This window comes from Dermacentor variabilis, chromosome 2 (assembly GCF_050947875.1).
Source record: "Dermacentor variabilis isolate Ectoservices chromosome 2, ASM5094787v1, whole genome shotgun sequence".
Lineage (NCBI taxonomy): Eukaryota > Metazoa > Arthropoda > Arachnida > Ixodida > Ixodidae > Dermacentor > Dermacentor variabilis.
Genome location: NC_134569.1, coordinates 231,914,471 through 231,928,389, shown reverse-complemented (window position 1 = coordinate 231,928,389; position 13,919 = coordinate 231,914,471). Strand labels below are relative to the sequence as shown.

General features: G+C 48.1%; 1 long non-coding RNA gene across 1 annotated transcript in view; it reads right to left on the bottom strand.

The window, feature by feature from the left end:
* Window positions 1-1,730: 1,730 nt before the first annotated feature.
* LOC142571219 (uncharacterized) overlaps window positions 1,731-13,919 on the bottom strand; it is a 37,308-nt gene continuing 25,119 nt past the window's right edge. Inside the window, exon 3 of the long non-coding RNA XR_012825799.1 lies at window positions 1,731-1,842. This is a non-coding gene — a long non-coding RNA (uncharacterized LOC142571219). The remainder of the gene's footprint in view (window positions 1,843-13,919) is intronic.

The window sequence follows — 13,919 nt, the reverse complement described above, 5'->3', positions numbered from 1 at the left end:
AAAAATATTTACAGTGATATACGCGAAGATTCGTAGGTCAGACTCAGTGAAAATGCGATAGACCCTGCTATCATCAGTTTTGCGGGCTTTTATCGGGCAGTTTGCTGTCCATAAGTATTTCCACTTATTTTCTTTTTTGAGTGCCAGTGCCTTCGGGAACATCTTCTTGTTATCAATGGTCAAGTGGTCATTTACATAAACAGGCGTGCTAGTGCCACCGATTATCTTTGAGAAAATGAGTTCAAGGTATGTTTATTTCCATCACAATGGCGGGCGTGCTCAGGCAAAAAGTGAAAGCAGTTCATTTAAGCGTGCCTGAGTACTCTGTGTTGATTCCGTAGGACGATGACAGCAAGAATGCAACATTAATATTCGAATAGAATCCGAAAATAATTTCAGAAATTAGTAAATTGTACTAAAAAGGAAGCCCCTCCACAGTATAGCTGTGAAGGACGCCGATAATGAACAGGCTCAAAAAATAAACACACTCTTGTAATTCTCGCCTAAACTGGATAGACCATTCCTATCTTGGCAACAGAATAAGGTTACTCCTGAAGGCAGAAAGTCTGAGGAGTTGGTTCTCACAGCTTAGAAATCCCGCAAGGGATGCGTTGATGCAACGACGACATGCGACCGTACGCCCGCAAACAAAAGTAATTCTTCAAAATGAAGCTTTCATTCCTTGTTCCTTCGATTTTTCCATTGCTGCTGCTCCTGTGTTGCAGGCTGCGTCGGGGGGTTGTTTAGAGCGTGCGTATACATGGAAGAATCTTGGCGCAGAAGAAAGGCGACGCGACAGACTCATTTATACCTTTCCATCGCGTCGGATGTACACAATGTCCTGTGGAGCTCACTGAGCGTCGTCACATTTGCCTCTTGACATCGTGACCTACCGCAAAAACATTGCAGAAAGCGCCAAGCTTAGCCTTCTATTAGGGTTCATGTCCTGAGGAGAGGTAGATAGAATGGTAGAGAGGGACCAGGGAGAAGGAGCAGAGAATGGGTCTAATCGGCGCAGTCGCTAAACGAGTGAATAACAACCTTGTCACTCTTCGTCCGTGCTTCCCATGCAGGGGGCGGAGGCAGGACAAGGAAAATGCAACGTGATAAGATAAAGAAACACTACTACCATAGACAAGATAGCGGTTGCCAGCAAATTGAAGGCACGCTACTGTACGTTTGTGCTATTGCTGATAAACAAGCACCATAAACGGCAAGCAAATGTGTCAAGCGCACAAGTGACGCACCTTGTGCAGGCTAAAAGCTGCCTTAACTCACTGCAGGATCTAGGCGACAAAACGGAAATGGTCACCCGTCAAATCAACACTTCTTTGTCCACAGCGGTAGCTATGCGGCTTTTTCATCGCTCGGCGTCACTGGTTCGATCCCCGCCCCGCAGCCGGACCTAGACGGGAGCGAAATACAAAAAAGGTCGTGCGCTTAGCATTAGTTGCGGGTAAAGAATACCAGTGCACCAAAATCAATCTGGAATCCACCACTGTGACCTGCCTCGCAATCTTATTGTGGTTTCGGCACGTACAGTCACATAATTCTGTCAAAAGTTCTGCCGTGGCGTGATGTGTCACAGGGCTCGAGCCCCCTCCGAAGATTTCCGGATTTCCGGGGCTAGGGGTCCACCCCCCACCCCCCTCCGGCATAACCATATCCGAAATCTTCTAAAGTGTCATTACCAGAGTTCTGTTACCCACATCATTGCAGGTTTCTCTTGAGTTGCCTCTACCTTTTCACTTGAAACGTTATTGTGGCTAAAAGCTTGATCCATCACTGTTGCTGCGGATGTGCAGTACTTTAATTCATGCTTTCCGACTATTTCTGCAAATCCTGAGAATAGAAGGACAAGCGTGTTAGAAGCATCACTGGTGGTCACCTGATCCATATTTCGTCACTTGAACAATTTTTAAAGGTTTCACTCTGAACTCCATGGATAAACACAATATATTTGATGTATGCAGAGCCAAATTTTATTACATTTTATATTTGAGAAAGAGGTAGCGAAATAACAACTACTTATTATGTTATGGATAGCCGAGGACTAGAAAATGAATATCTTTCTGTATGTTCACTTCGCTTCAAATAGTTTTGATGCTATTTTAACCTCGCAAAAGGCCTGCAGACTTCAGTTGCCTGTTCCGCTGAGTCATTTCTCAACGGCTTGTGAAATCCACATGAATGATATGTGTCTCAGTATTGCTTCTTTTTTCAGTAGGCAGTGCTAACGACTAGTAAAAAAACAAAACTCATTTGATAATTTACAACCTTTAATAGGGATGGGAATATTGGAGTTTGCATTCAGAGGTAAAATATATATGTAATTCACTCAGTAACCGAACTATGGCCAAGCCGGATCCACTCAAAATCAGAACCAATAGCAGTTATGCGCAGCAGCCCTTGTACTTGGCTCACGTATTCCGATCAGCGAAATACGCGTACTACCAGAGATTTTACGAAGTGCTCGACGCCGTGCTGTCTTCGTTAAGCAACGTGTATCCACCTGAGATGTGGCAGCATATGTCACACATTGAGCAGCTTTCCATAAAGAAGGAAGGCGAAGCCTTTAATATGCTTCGTAGGCACGGCACTGGGCAGCACAGGCTGCACAGGGATATTTCCGATCATGGCTTGATTCTGACTTCACACACGATATATCTCCATGATATACCATCTAGAAATGGCGGAATTTCTATATTGTTAAATATAATATTGTGTACTTTGTGTTAGACATAATCGCTGATGTTGAATTCTTATGCTCTAAGTTAAATCTCACTGGTACTCTTTTTGTCCTCTGTGCTGTGTAGAGACCGCCTGATTCATATCTTGATGTCTTGATTGCCTTACGAAATCGCTTACTTCTACATAATGAGCACAAAATTATACTTGTTGGTGACATTATACTCCCGTCAATTAACTGGAACCACTTATCATATAATTATGCAACTGCGTGTAATACAAAAGTTAGGTTTGATTATATTCTTAATAAGAACCTTGTGCAGATTGTGGATGAACCCACGCGTATTGTCAATAACTCAATTTCCATGCTTGATCTGGTGTTTGTGGATCGGTCCATCGTTCACTGCAGTGTTTCGGTACAAGCCATTTTTTCGTATCCCTTCTTGGTTTCTGTTTCATTTCCACGTGATACTGGTCACGTAAAGAATTTGACTGCGCTTAAATATGTAAATATTTATATGCTTGCCGATGATGATGTTATCTTGAATCGTCTCCAAACAGAGTTCACTTCAATATCAGAGGACGATCCGTGACTGCTTTCGATGAAGTTTAAAAACATCTGCTTATATTGCCTCGATCGTTTTTTACCCATTAAAGTTTAAAAAGGATGGACGTATATACCCCTTGGATGAGTAGACATATTCATCCGAAACGCACGGCCAAACATTTAAGAAGCCAGCGGTATTCTTCATACGCATTGCATCAAATTTGAACAAAGCTCTCTGAGGCGGTTCAAAAGGCAAAAAACTTTATTTCAACACTATTTCCCCAAATTTCATTAAAGATAATCCTGGGAAGTATTGTAAGCATATTAAGAAGGGCAAGAAACTAACACATAAGATTTCACGCAAGAATGAAACATTGGATGATTTGCAGGCGTTGGTGATCATTTTAACGTTCAATATCATAGTGTTTTTCCTATTCTGTCAATGACTAACTCCGCCGGTCTCTCGTCAAATCCTTTTCATGGTAATATTGTGTCTTATGAAGCCATGTTTAACATGCTGTTGAAGCTAAAGGCAAAGTTATCACCTGGACCGGAGTGTATACCCAACAACTTCCTTAACCACTATGCTGAACCATCAGCGAAGTTTGCAGTAACTTTATATCAGCCTTCCTTTTAGAGGTCTTACATTCGTGGTGAGTGGAAATTAGCACGTGTAGTTCACACACTAAAAAGGGAGATCCATTGTCATTTTTAAATTACCATCCCATATCTATAATTTCTTCTTGTGAGCTTCTTGCTCAGTATGCGGCCGCCAGCAAAACGAAATTTTTATATGACCATACCATATTATCATCTTGGCAGCATGGTTTTAGAAAGGCCTTTTCGACGTTACTCAGCTACCTTCCGTTGTTCATTTTTCTCTCACGCCCTATATAGGATGGGTCAAGTTGACATGATCTTCTTAGACTACAGCAAAGCTTTCGATCGCGTTGCAAGCGACAAATTAATCCAGAAACTACACACTGTTGACCTTCCCAATTTTATTATTTGCTGGGTTCCCGTCTACTTAAATAATCGCAGGCAATACTTTCAAATTCATAGAAAACAAATACGCACTTTTCCGGTATCATCAGGGCTGCCTCAAGGCAGTGTGCTGGTTCCACATTTGTTCTTTATTTACCTTAATCATTTAGTCGCAGTTATTAAGGTAACCATGAAGATCGGCTTATTCGCAGATGATTGGGTTCTTTATTATGATAGTCATGTCGCCTGCGATCAAGGTGCCCGTAACGTAGCCTTCAAAAATGCTGTTACCTTGTGCGACGATTGGGGTATGGTACTGAACAATGATAAAACTGCGCTCCTTCTCGTCGCAAAGTCACTTAGCTCCATTAAATTTTCTTAATTTACAGGCTCTCGCCCCTTAACTGAGGTGTGTGAATATAAGTACCTAGGTGTTACTCTGATAAGCAACTTAAACCGTAACAGCCATATTGCTTATACGTGCTCTGCTGCTCTTCGCAAACTCTTTTTGCGACACAAGCTTAAAGAACCACCACCACACCTAAAGCGTCTGGCGTGTGCGCACTTGATCCGCTCTAAGTTTGACATGCTTGTATCACTTGGTACTCGCAGACTAACGCTACCATTAAGGCGCTTGAAAAAATCCAGCCGAAGGCCGTGCGATTTATTTTCTTTTTGTATTGCTACGGGATAGTATTTCCAATGACGAAGAGTCGAGCAGTAAGAGGACGACGACGACGATTGGAAGCTAGCGCGGGCTGTTGCCTCTTGGCCAACTGCGGCGTACTGCCATGTAAATATACTTGTAAATACCTTTTCGTCGGTGTCTTCCTACGTAACATATCTGGTGGAGGTGGGCGTTCCCTGTACCTCGTGACGGAGCTTCGCAGTGGACGGTACGTCGAGCCTTCCATCATGGCTCCCGGCGACGACAACGCGACCCCGCCGGCTCCGACACCTGCTGCCACTTCGACGACTTACATCACTCTCCCCGCTCCCCGTGATCCTGGCGTATTCTTGGCAAAAGATGGGGAAGACGTCGAGGACTGGATCAGCCTGTACGAACACGTCAGCCGCAATAACCGGTGGGACCTTACTATCATGCTCGCCAACCTAGTCTTTTACCTCTGTGGCACACCTCGAGTTTGGTATCGGACGCACAAAGATGAGCTCACCAGTTGGGATTAGCTTAAGCAAAACCTCCGAGACTTGTTCGGCAACCCCTACGGTCACCAACTTGCCGCGCTGAAGGCGCTTTGCGGTCGTGTGCAGACGTGAACGGAGCCCTACGTCACGTACATTCAGGACGTCTTGGCTCTGTGCCGCAAAGTTGACGCACACATGACTGAGTCGCGACAGGGTCTCCCACATCCTCAAAGGCATTGCCGATGACGCCTTCAACTTGCTCGTATTTAACAACGTAGCGACGGTGGATGCAGTTATAAAAGAGTGCCGCCGCCTGGAACTCGCTAAAAGCCGACGTATCGACCAACAGTTTGCCCGTCTGCCCAACACCCCAGCGACATCTTCATGTGCCGACGCTCCTCGTCCCAACAACACTGGCGATGTTACCAGGATTGTCCGGCGTGAGATCAAGGCCGCCTATCCAACTGTCTTCGATTCCAGCCCCTCCAATGCACCTGCAGTCACTGTTTCCCTGATCCAGGCAATTGTCCGCCAGGAGTTCGCCAACATGGGTATTCACACCATCTGCTCGGCCCATCGCTCTGATACCCACCCGGCTTCTTCGATTTCGGCCCGTCCCGCACCTTCTTACCCACCACGTTTCCGCAACCCCTCTGAATGGCGCACTGCAGACGACAAGCCAATTTGTTTTCACTGCCATCGAATTGGACACAATTCTCGGCACTGTCGCAGTCGCTGGAGTTCCCCGAACCAGTCTACATATACTGCCTACTCTAGCCCCCAAGGTGGCCTTTCTCTTCCCTGTGCTGCCCGCTCCGATAATGCCGCCACCGATTCTCCTGCGCCGAACCGCCCCTATTCTTGTTCGCCTTCACCCCAACGACGACAATCTCGCTCCCCCAACCCCGTCGCTCCTATTCGCCGACTCCCTTCAGACGCCGCTCCCAGCCGGAAAACTAGACGATGCAGCGCCTCGAGGTAACGCTGCATTGCTCCCTACGCCACAAAATCCTCTCCTGACGTTGCCCACTCATCTGAACCTTCTTGATGTGCAAGTCGATGGTGTTCCTGTATCTGCTCTCATAGACGCTGGGGCGCATTTGTCGGTAATGAGCGCTGACCTTCATAACCGGCTGAGGAAAATATACACGCCCTCCACGGCGCCCGTTGTCCGTGTCGCCGATGGCGGAACAGCCCCTGTAATTGGTATGTGTGCCGCCCGCGTCTCCTTCGCCGATCGCTCCACTACCGTGCTATTCACAGTCATCGCTCACGGTCCCCACGACATCATCCTCGGCTTAGACTTCCTCTCAGCACATTCTGCTCTCATCGATTGCTCCGCCAGTACTCTCCGCATCGACCTGCCTGTTCTGGATCCCGCTGAACAACACCCTGCTAGCCTCAGATCCATCGACTTCGTTCGCTTGCCACCTTCGGCACTGACTTACGTTGACTTTCTGTCATTCCCACCAGTTCCCCACGGTCACTACATCGCGGCTCCTATGCAAGACGTCCTCCTTACACAGGGGATCACAGTACCTCATACAGTTTCATCTATTACGGCGAATTGCGTCTGCCTGCCAGTGGTCTGCCATTCGGCATGTCTCAGGCCCAACTTTGCTCATTCGAGGATCACTCTGTAGTATCGATTTCAGTAGACGACAATTCAGCCGATCCTCCTCTACCATCGCAGTCGGCAACATGTACCATCGCCAACTTACAGAAAATGATTGCACCCGACATGCCGCCCGAGCACGCTCGTGCGCTCTACCGCGTTCTGATTTCCTACCAAGATATTTTTGAATTTAACGATCGTCCTTTGGCCCAAACAACAGCTGTTAAACATCGCATTAATACCGGCGAAGCCCCTCCTATTCATCGCCGCCCGTATCGAGTGTCACCGGCTGAGCGTCAAGTTATTCACACCGAAGTTCGCAAAATGCTCGCCAAGAACATTATTGAACCGTCATGTAGTCCATGGGTGTCACCTGTTATGCTGGTAAAAAAGAAGGATGGCTCATGGTGCTTTTGCGTGGATTATCGGCACCTTAACAGGGGGACCAAAAAGAACGTGTATCCCCTACCTCGGATTGATGACGCCCTTGACTGCCTCCGCGGTGCTCGGTATTTCTCCTCTATTGACCTTCGCTCAGGCTATTGGCAGATTGCCGTGGACGATCTCGACCGCGAGAAGACTGCCTTTGTAACACACGACGGTCTTTATCAATTCAAAGTGATGCCGTTCGGTCTATGTAACGCTCCTGCCACTTTTGAACGCATGATGGACTCCCTTCTTCACGGTTTCAAATGGTCCACGTGCCTGGGCTACTTGGACGACGTTATAGTATTCTCCCCAAAATTCGCTACACACCTCGAGCGCCACTCAGCAATCCTGGACGTTTTTCGGCGAGACGGTCTGCAACTCAACGCATCGAAGTGCCAATTCGGCCGTCGCCAGATTACCGTCCTTGGACATCTCGTTGACGCGAACGGAGTGCAACCGGACCCAAAGAAGATCCATGCTGTTACGCACTTCCCTGTTCCAAAGTGTGCCAAGGATGTGCGAAGCTTCATCGGCCTCTGCTCGTACTTCCGCCGTTTCGTGAAAAATTTCGCGGCCATAGCACGACCACTAACCGAGCTTTTGAAAAAAGACGCCCCTTTCTAGTGGGGCGATAACGAGGCCTCTGCATTTTCGCTTCTAATCGACCTTCTCACAACGCCTCCCGTTCTGGCCCATTTCGATCCTTCTGCGCCTACCGAAGTCCGTACTGATGCCAGCGGTCACGGAATTGGCGCAGTACTGGAACAACGCCAGCGTGGCCACGACCATATTATCGCTTACGCCAGCAGGCTCCTCTCGCCCGCGGAGCGCAACTATTCCATCACTGAGCGTGAGTGCCTCGCCCTAGTTTGGGCGGTTGCGAAGTTCCGCCCATACTTATATGGCCGACCCTTTTCCGTTGTCACAGACCATCACGCGCTTTGCTGGTTATGCTCATTGAAAGACCCTACAGGAAGACTTGGTCGCTGGGCCTTGCGCCTCCAAGAATATTCGTTTTCTGTCACCTACAAATCTGGCCGACTACACAAAGACGCTGACTGCCTGTCTCGCTACCCGGTAGACGAGCCTGACGACGCCGACACTAGTACCACCGACGGCATTTTCTCTGTGTCTGCCTTCGCTAACATCGCCGATGAGCAGTACCGAGACCTATCGCTGCGAGCACTCATCCAGCGTCTGCGCTCTACACCTACCGACGCATCCGTTCGCCGATATGTCCTCCAGGGTGGCATTCTGTACCGAAGAAACTTCCTCCCTGATGGCCCTGATCTTCTTCTTGTCGTGCCAAAACATCTACGACAGATTGTGCTCTTTGAGATGCATGACGCACCCACTGCAGGAGCAGGACATATTGGGGTAACCCGCACGTACGACCGCGTCCGCCGCCGCTTCTATTGGCCTGGTCTCGCTCGCTCCGTCCGACGCTATGTTGCTGCCTGTGATCCCTGCCAGCGTCGCAAAACACCTCAGGTGCTACCATCCAGTCATCTCCCGCCGATCACCGTCCCTGTGGAACCGTTCTTTTGTGTTGGATTAGACCTCCTCGGTCCCTTTCCCACGTCATCCTCTGGGAACAAATGGGTAGCCGTCGCAACTGATTACGCCACCCGATACGCTATAACGTGGGCTCTCCCTACCAGTTGCGCCACTGACGTCGCGGACTTTCTCTTGCGTGACATTATCTTAGTGCATGGCGCCCCGCGACAGCTGCTTACTGACCGTGGTCGTAACTTCCTCTCGAAAGTTATCGCCGAAATTGTGCGTTCCTGCTCTATTCAACACAAGCTGACTACCGCATACCATCCTCAAACCAATGGCCTGACAGAGCGATTAAACCGTACTCTTACCGATATGCTGTGCAAATACGTTTCGAAGGACCACCACGAGTGGGACGTTTCCCTTCCTTACGACACATTTGCTTATAATTCTTCCCGGCACGACACCGCCGGATTTTCTTCATTTTATCTACTCTACGGTCGCGAACCGACCTTGCACCTTGACACGGTACTTCCTCCCGCTGCAACCTCAACAACCGAGTATGCGCGCGACGCCATCGCCCTCGCCGACCATGCACGCCAGCTTTCCCGTGCTCAACTGACGGACTCGCAAACCACGCAGCAGCGTCAGTACAACGCCCGCCACCGTGACGTCCAGTTTTCGCCTGGAGCACTCGTGCTCCTGTGGTCGCCCTCTCGTCACGTCGGACTTTCAGAAAAGCTCCTTTCGCGATGAACAGGGCCCTACCGCGTGCTGCGCCAGGTGACGCCTGTGACGTACGAAATTGCTCCTGTAAGCACAACCTCGTCATCTACTCTGGCATCTAGTGATGTCGTGCACGTCAGTAAGCTCAAGACCTACTACACTGCTTCAGAATCCGGCCTTCAGTCGCTCCGGGACGGCGCTTTTGCCGGCGGGGGTAGTGCTACGGGATATTATTTCCAATGACTAAGAGCCGAGCAGTAAGAAGACGACGACGACGATTGGAAGCTAGCGCGGGCTGTTGCCTCTTGGCCAACTGCGGCGTATTGCCTTGTAAATATACTTGTAAATAGCTTTTCGTCGGTGTCTCCTACGTAACAATATGGCGAGCAGCATTCCGTGTCGTCAATAATGGAATCTAATCAGGTTCCTTCAGTGCAATCCCGGCGCAAAGATCAGCTTTTCACGTTTTGGTATGCATTATTTAATCTGCAGCTCGGGCTCTGCCCAGCCCCGTACTTATCCCCACTTGCTACCGAGCGCACTTGTCATACGCAGCTGCACCCTCTAACTCCTTATTTTGCCAGAACAAATGTGTTTAAATTCTCATTCTTACCGCAAACAGCTAATTACTGGAATAATCTTTCACCTGACTGTCTTTTATCTTTGTATATTTGAACTCTTTGTCTATGCAAACCACTTGATAATGGTACTGTTTGTGTGTCCGCATTTTCTGATTGTATTTCTTAGACCTTGTGAGAATTTCTTATTTTGAATGCTGCTGTTTATTTTATCATTATTTTTAGTTTTTCATTCGTGCGTATTGTTCTTTATGAGCTTTTAATTTCACCCCTCATGCTTGGGCCATTTGGCCTGCAGTATTTCTGTAAATAAATAGAAATAGACAAGGCGTCGGAACTATCATACACCAAGTTTTAAAATTATGCATATGTCACGTAGGTGAACAGAACCAAGTTAATGTTGTTTGCCTTCTTTTGGAGGCACACAAATTAAATCTTCATTGGCCTAATTATACAATGATACCTATTTATTGAATCAGCTTGTAAAATATTGTCCTTATACGAAAAAGTGTTTAAGAGAAAATTGTAGAACAACATGAAAAAATCCCGAATCAGGTTTCTGTGGCTCAATACTTGCTAGATAAAAGTGTTTTTACGAGACTGAAAGAAGCCCGTGAATTCAAGCAAAATTGGCGCTCGACTGGCCGCTCGAGGCACTTACCTGCTAGCGACGGAAGAGAACATTAGCATGGTTCTGTCCAGCTAGGTGTTATTTGCATATTTCTAAATATTCGTGCATGATAGCTGGGACACCCTGTTCTATGGTGGTAGCTATTAACCAGGACGCCTGATTTTGTACAGAGGTATGCTGGTTGACATCGTAAGCCAACAAAACTGGGCACCATTGCACACGTTAGACGGCGTCGTGCGCGCGTTTTCGGGCAAATGAACAAGCTAACGAAAATTGCGTCGACCATATCAGTCTCGCCTAGCAGACCCGAGAGGTCGTTTTCTTGTCTTCGGCGACTGAAAACGCACTTGTGGTCCAACGATGACTGGACAAGCCCGTTTGAACCATCTGCCAGTTTTGCACACTCACATGGAACTCTCTTGCAAAAGCTATTTGAATAAGATTGCCGACGACTTCTTTGCCAGATCAAGTGCCCAAATGAAAACTTTTTCACTCAACGTGAAACCATCCCCTCGGACAACGAACTGATCTATTTAATAGGAAAGAGAAAGGCGCCAACTTACAAGTAAAAGCTAACGGCTTAGCAGAATGATAAACAAAAGAACGAAGACAGCGTAGTACATAACAGCGCAAGCAAGGTGAGGACTTTTGGGAACACAAAGGCGATTGGTTGCGCTATTTGTAAAACTGCCTAGCCTATGCTGTGCATTCTTCGTATAAATTTCGAATCGTCATGCGCCGTATTAGCAGCTTAATAGCCAAGTGCACGCCGTTCCTACTTGCTTTCGTGTCCTTTCGCGCTTTCAAGATATCACTGTGCCTATTCTATTTATTGCGTTATGTTTAATGTGGTCGTTCATTTCCATGTCAGCACGCACGCACGCAAATGAACGACCAGTATATATATATATATATATATATTGACACAACTATATTTAGCGGAACCATAATGCAGCGGGAATGCGCCAGGGGGACGACGCTGAAGTAGCGCGGGTTTTTAGGTGAAGCGGGGAAAACGAAGAACACGTTGTTGTTTTTCCCTTGGACGACTGATAAAGTGCGGTTCTTGGCGGTGCTGCTACGCATAGTCGTCGATCCCACGTCGTTACACTGGTGGAGGTGCGGCGTATTCTTCATGCTTGGCACCCCTTCGCGGAGCCGACGAGCGAGCCCGGAATCACCATCGCGCATCGAAACACCGGTCCACAGGTTCAGTCGTCGCCTGCTAGGCTTAGCGCCCGAGTCCAATCCCCTGCAAGAAACTTCGAAAAATCGTTTGCCTCCTACAACTAACATCCTTACTGAGTGTTGTAAAGAACTTATATTGGGCATGGATATTCTACGGGAGTACGGCGCCGTGATTAACATCCGTGACAGAAGCGTCACCTTTGCCACGAGTTCAGATAATGTCACCCATGAGAAGCCACAACAACCTCGCTTACGTATTGCCGCGGACGACGTCGTACTTTTCCTGCGGAGTTGCTCTCTCGTACAGGTGCGCTGTGTCAACCTGCAAAATGGGACTGGAGTAGCTGAGCACATCAGTGCGCTAGCACTGAACTGCGGTGTCTCCATTGCCAGAGCACTTATCAATGTGATCGACGGAAGCACCGAACTCTTGCTGACGTATTTTAGTAAGGAGCGCCGACACATCGTTAGAGGCACTGCTGTCGCCTATTTAGACGAAGTGACACAAATACAAGACTGCTACTTAGCGCAGGAGTCGGCCTCTATAATCCACACAGCTGCGCCTATTGTAGACGTTAATCCGACGTTAACGGCCGTTGAGCGGAACCGTCTTCTTGAGCTCATCAATCAGTACCAGGGCTGTTTCTACTCTGCGTCAAGAGTTGGTCAAACGCCACTTACCAAACACCGCATCATTACTGATGTCGAGGCCAGAGCCATCCGACAAAACCCTTGTCGTGCGGCCCCAAAGGAACGCGAAGCAATACAAAAACAAGTGAAGACGATGCTGGAAGATGGCGTTATTGGACCATCTAATAGTCCTTGGGCATCACCTGTAGTTTTAGTGAAGAAGGACGGTAGCCTGCGCTTCTGTGTCGACTATCGGAAGCTCAATCAGGCCACAAAGAAAGACATATATCCACTGCCACGTATTGATGATTGCTTGGATAGGTTGCGAAGCGCGTGCTACTTTTCCTCAATGGACTTGAAAAGCGGTTATTGGCCGATTGAAGTGGATGAGAGAGACCGTGAGAAAACAGCCTTTGTGACGCCTGACGGACTTTATGAATTTCAGGTACTTTCTTTCGGTTTGTGTTCGGCGCCAGCAACATTTCAGCGTCTAATGGACACTGTGTTCTCCGCACTCAAATGGCAAACATGCCTAGTGTACTTGGATGACGTGAGTGTCTTTTCCGCAACGTTCGACGAACACTTACGAAAGCTGAAAACTGTTTTTGAAGCGATACACTCTGCCGGTCTCACTTTGAAGCCTGAGAAGTGCCATTTTGGTTTCCGTGAGCTCCAGTTCCTCGGTCACGTCGTCAGTAGCCAAGGAGTCCGACCTGATCCGGATAAAATTGCCGCCGTTGCTAATTTTCCGATTCCATCTGACAAAAAAAGCCGTGCGACGTTTTCTTGGACCCTGTGCATATTACCGGCGATTTATTGCGAATTTCTCGCGTATCGCATGGCCGCTAACACAGCTCACCCGAGAAGATATGCCTTTTACTTGGGGCGAAGACCAGCAGCGGGCATTCCACGAGCTCCGGCAACGCATGCAATCACCTCCCGTATTAGTGCACTTCGATGAGGAAGCCCCGACGATATTGCATACAGACGCTAGTAATGTCGGTCTAGGGGCGGTGCTAGTACAATGGCAGGGCAACAGCGAAAAAGTGATCGCTTACGCCAGTAGGACACTATCTCGAGCCGAAGCTAACTACTCCACCACTGAAAAAGAATGCCTCGCAATGGTATGGGCAGTTCTGAAATTTCGTCCGTATTTGTATGGTGGGTCTTTCACCGTCGTTAGTGATCACCATTCCCTCTGCTGGCACAATAATTTGAAAGATCCTTCCGGCCGGCTCGCACGCTGGAGTCTTCGACTCC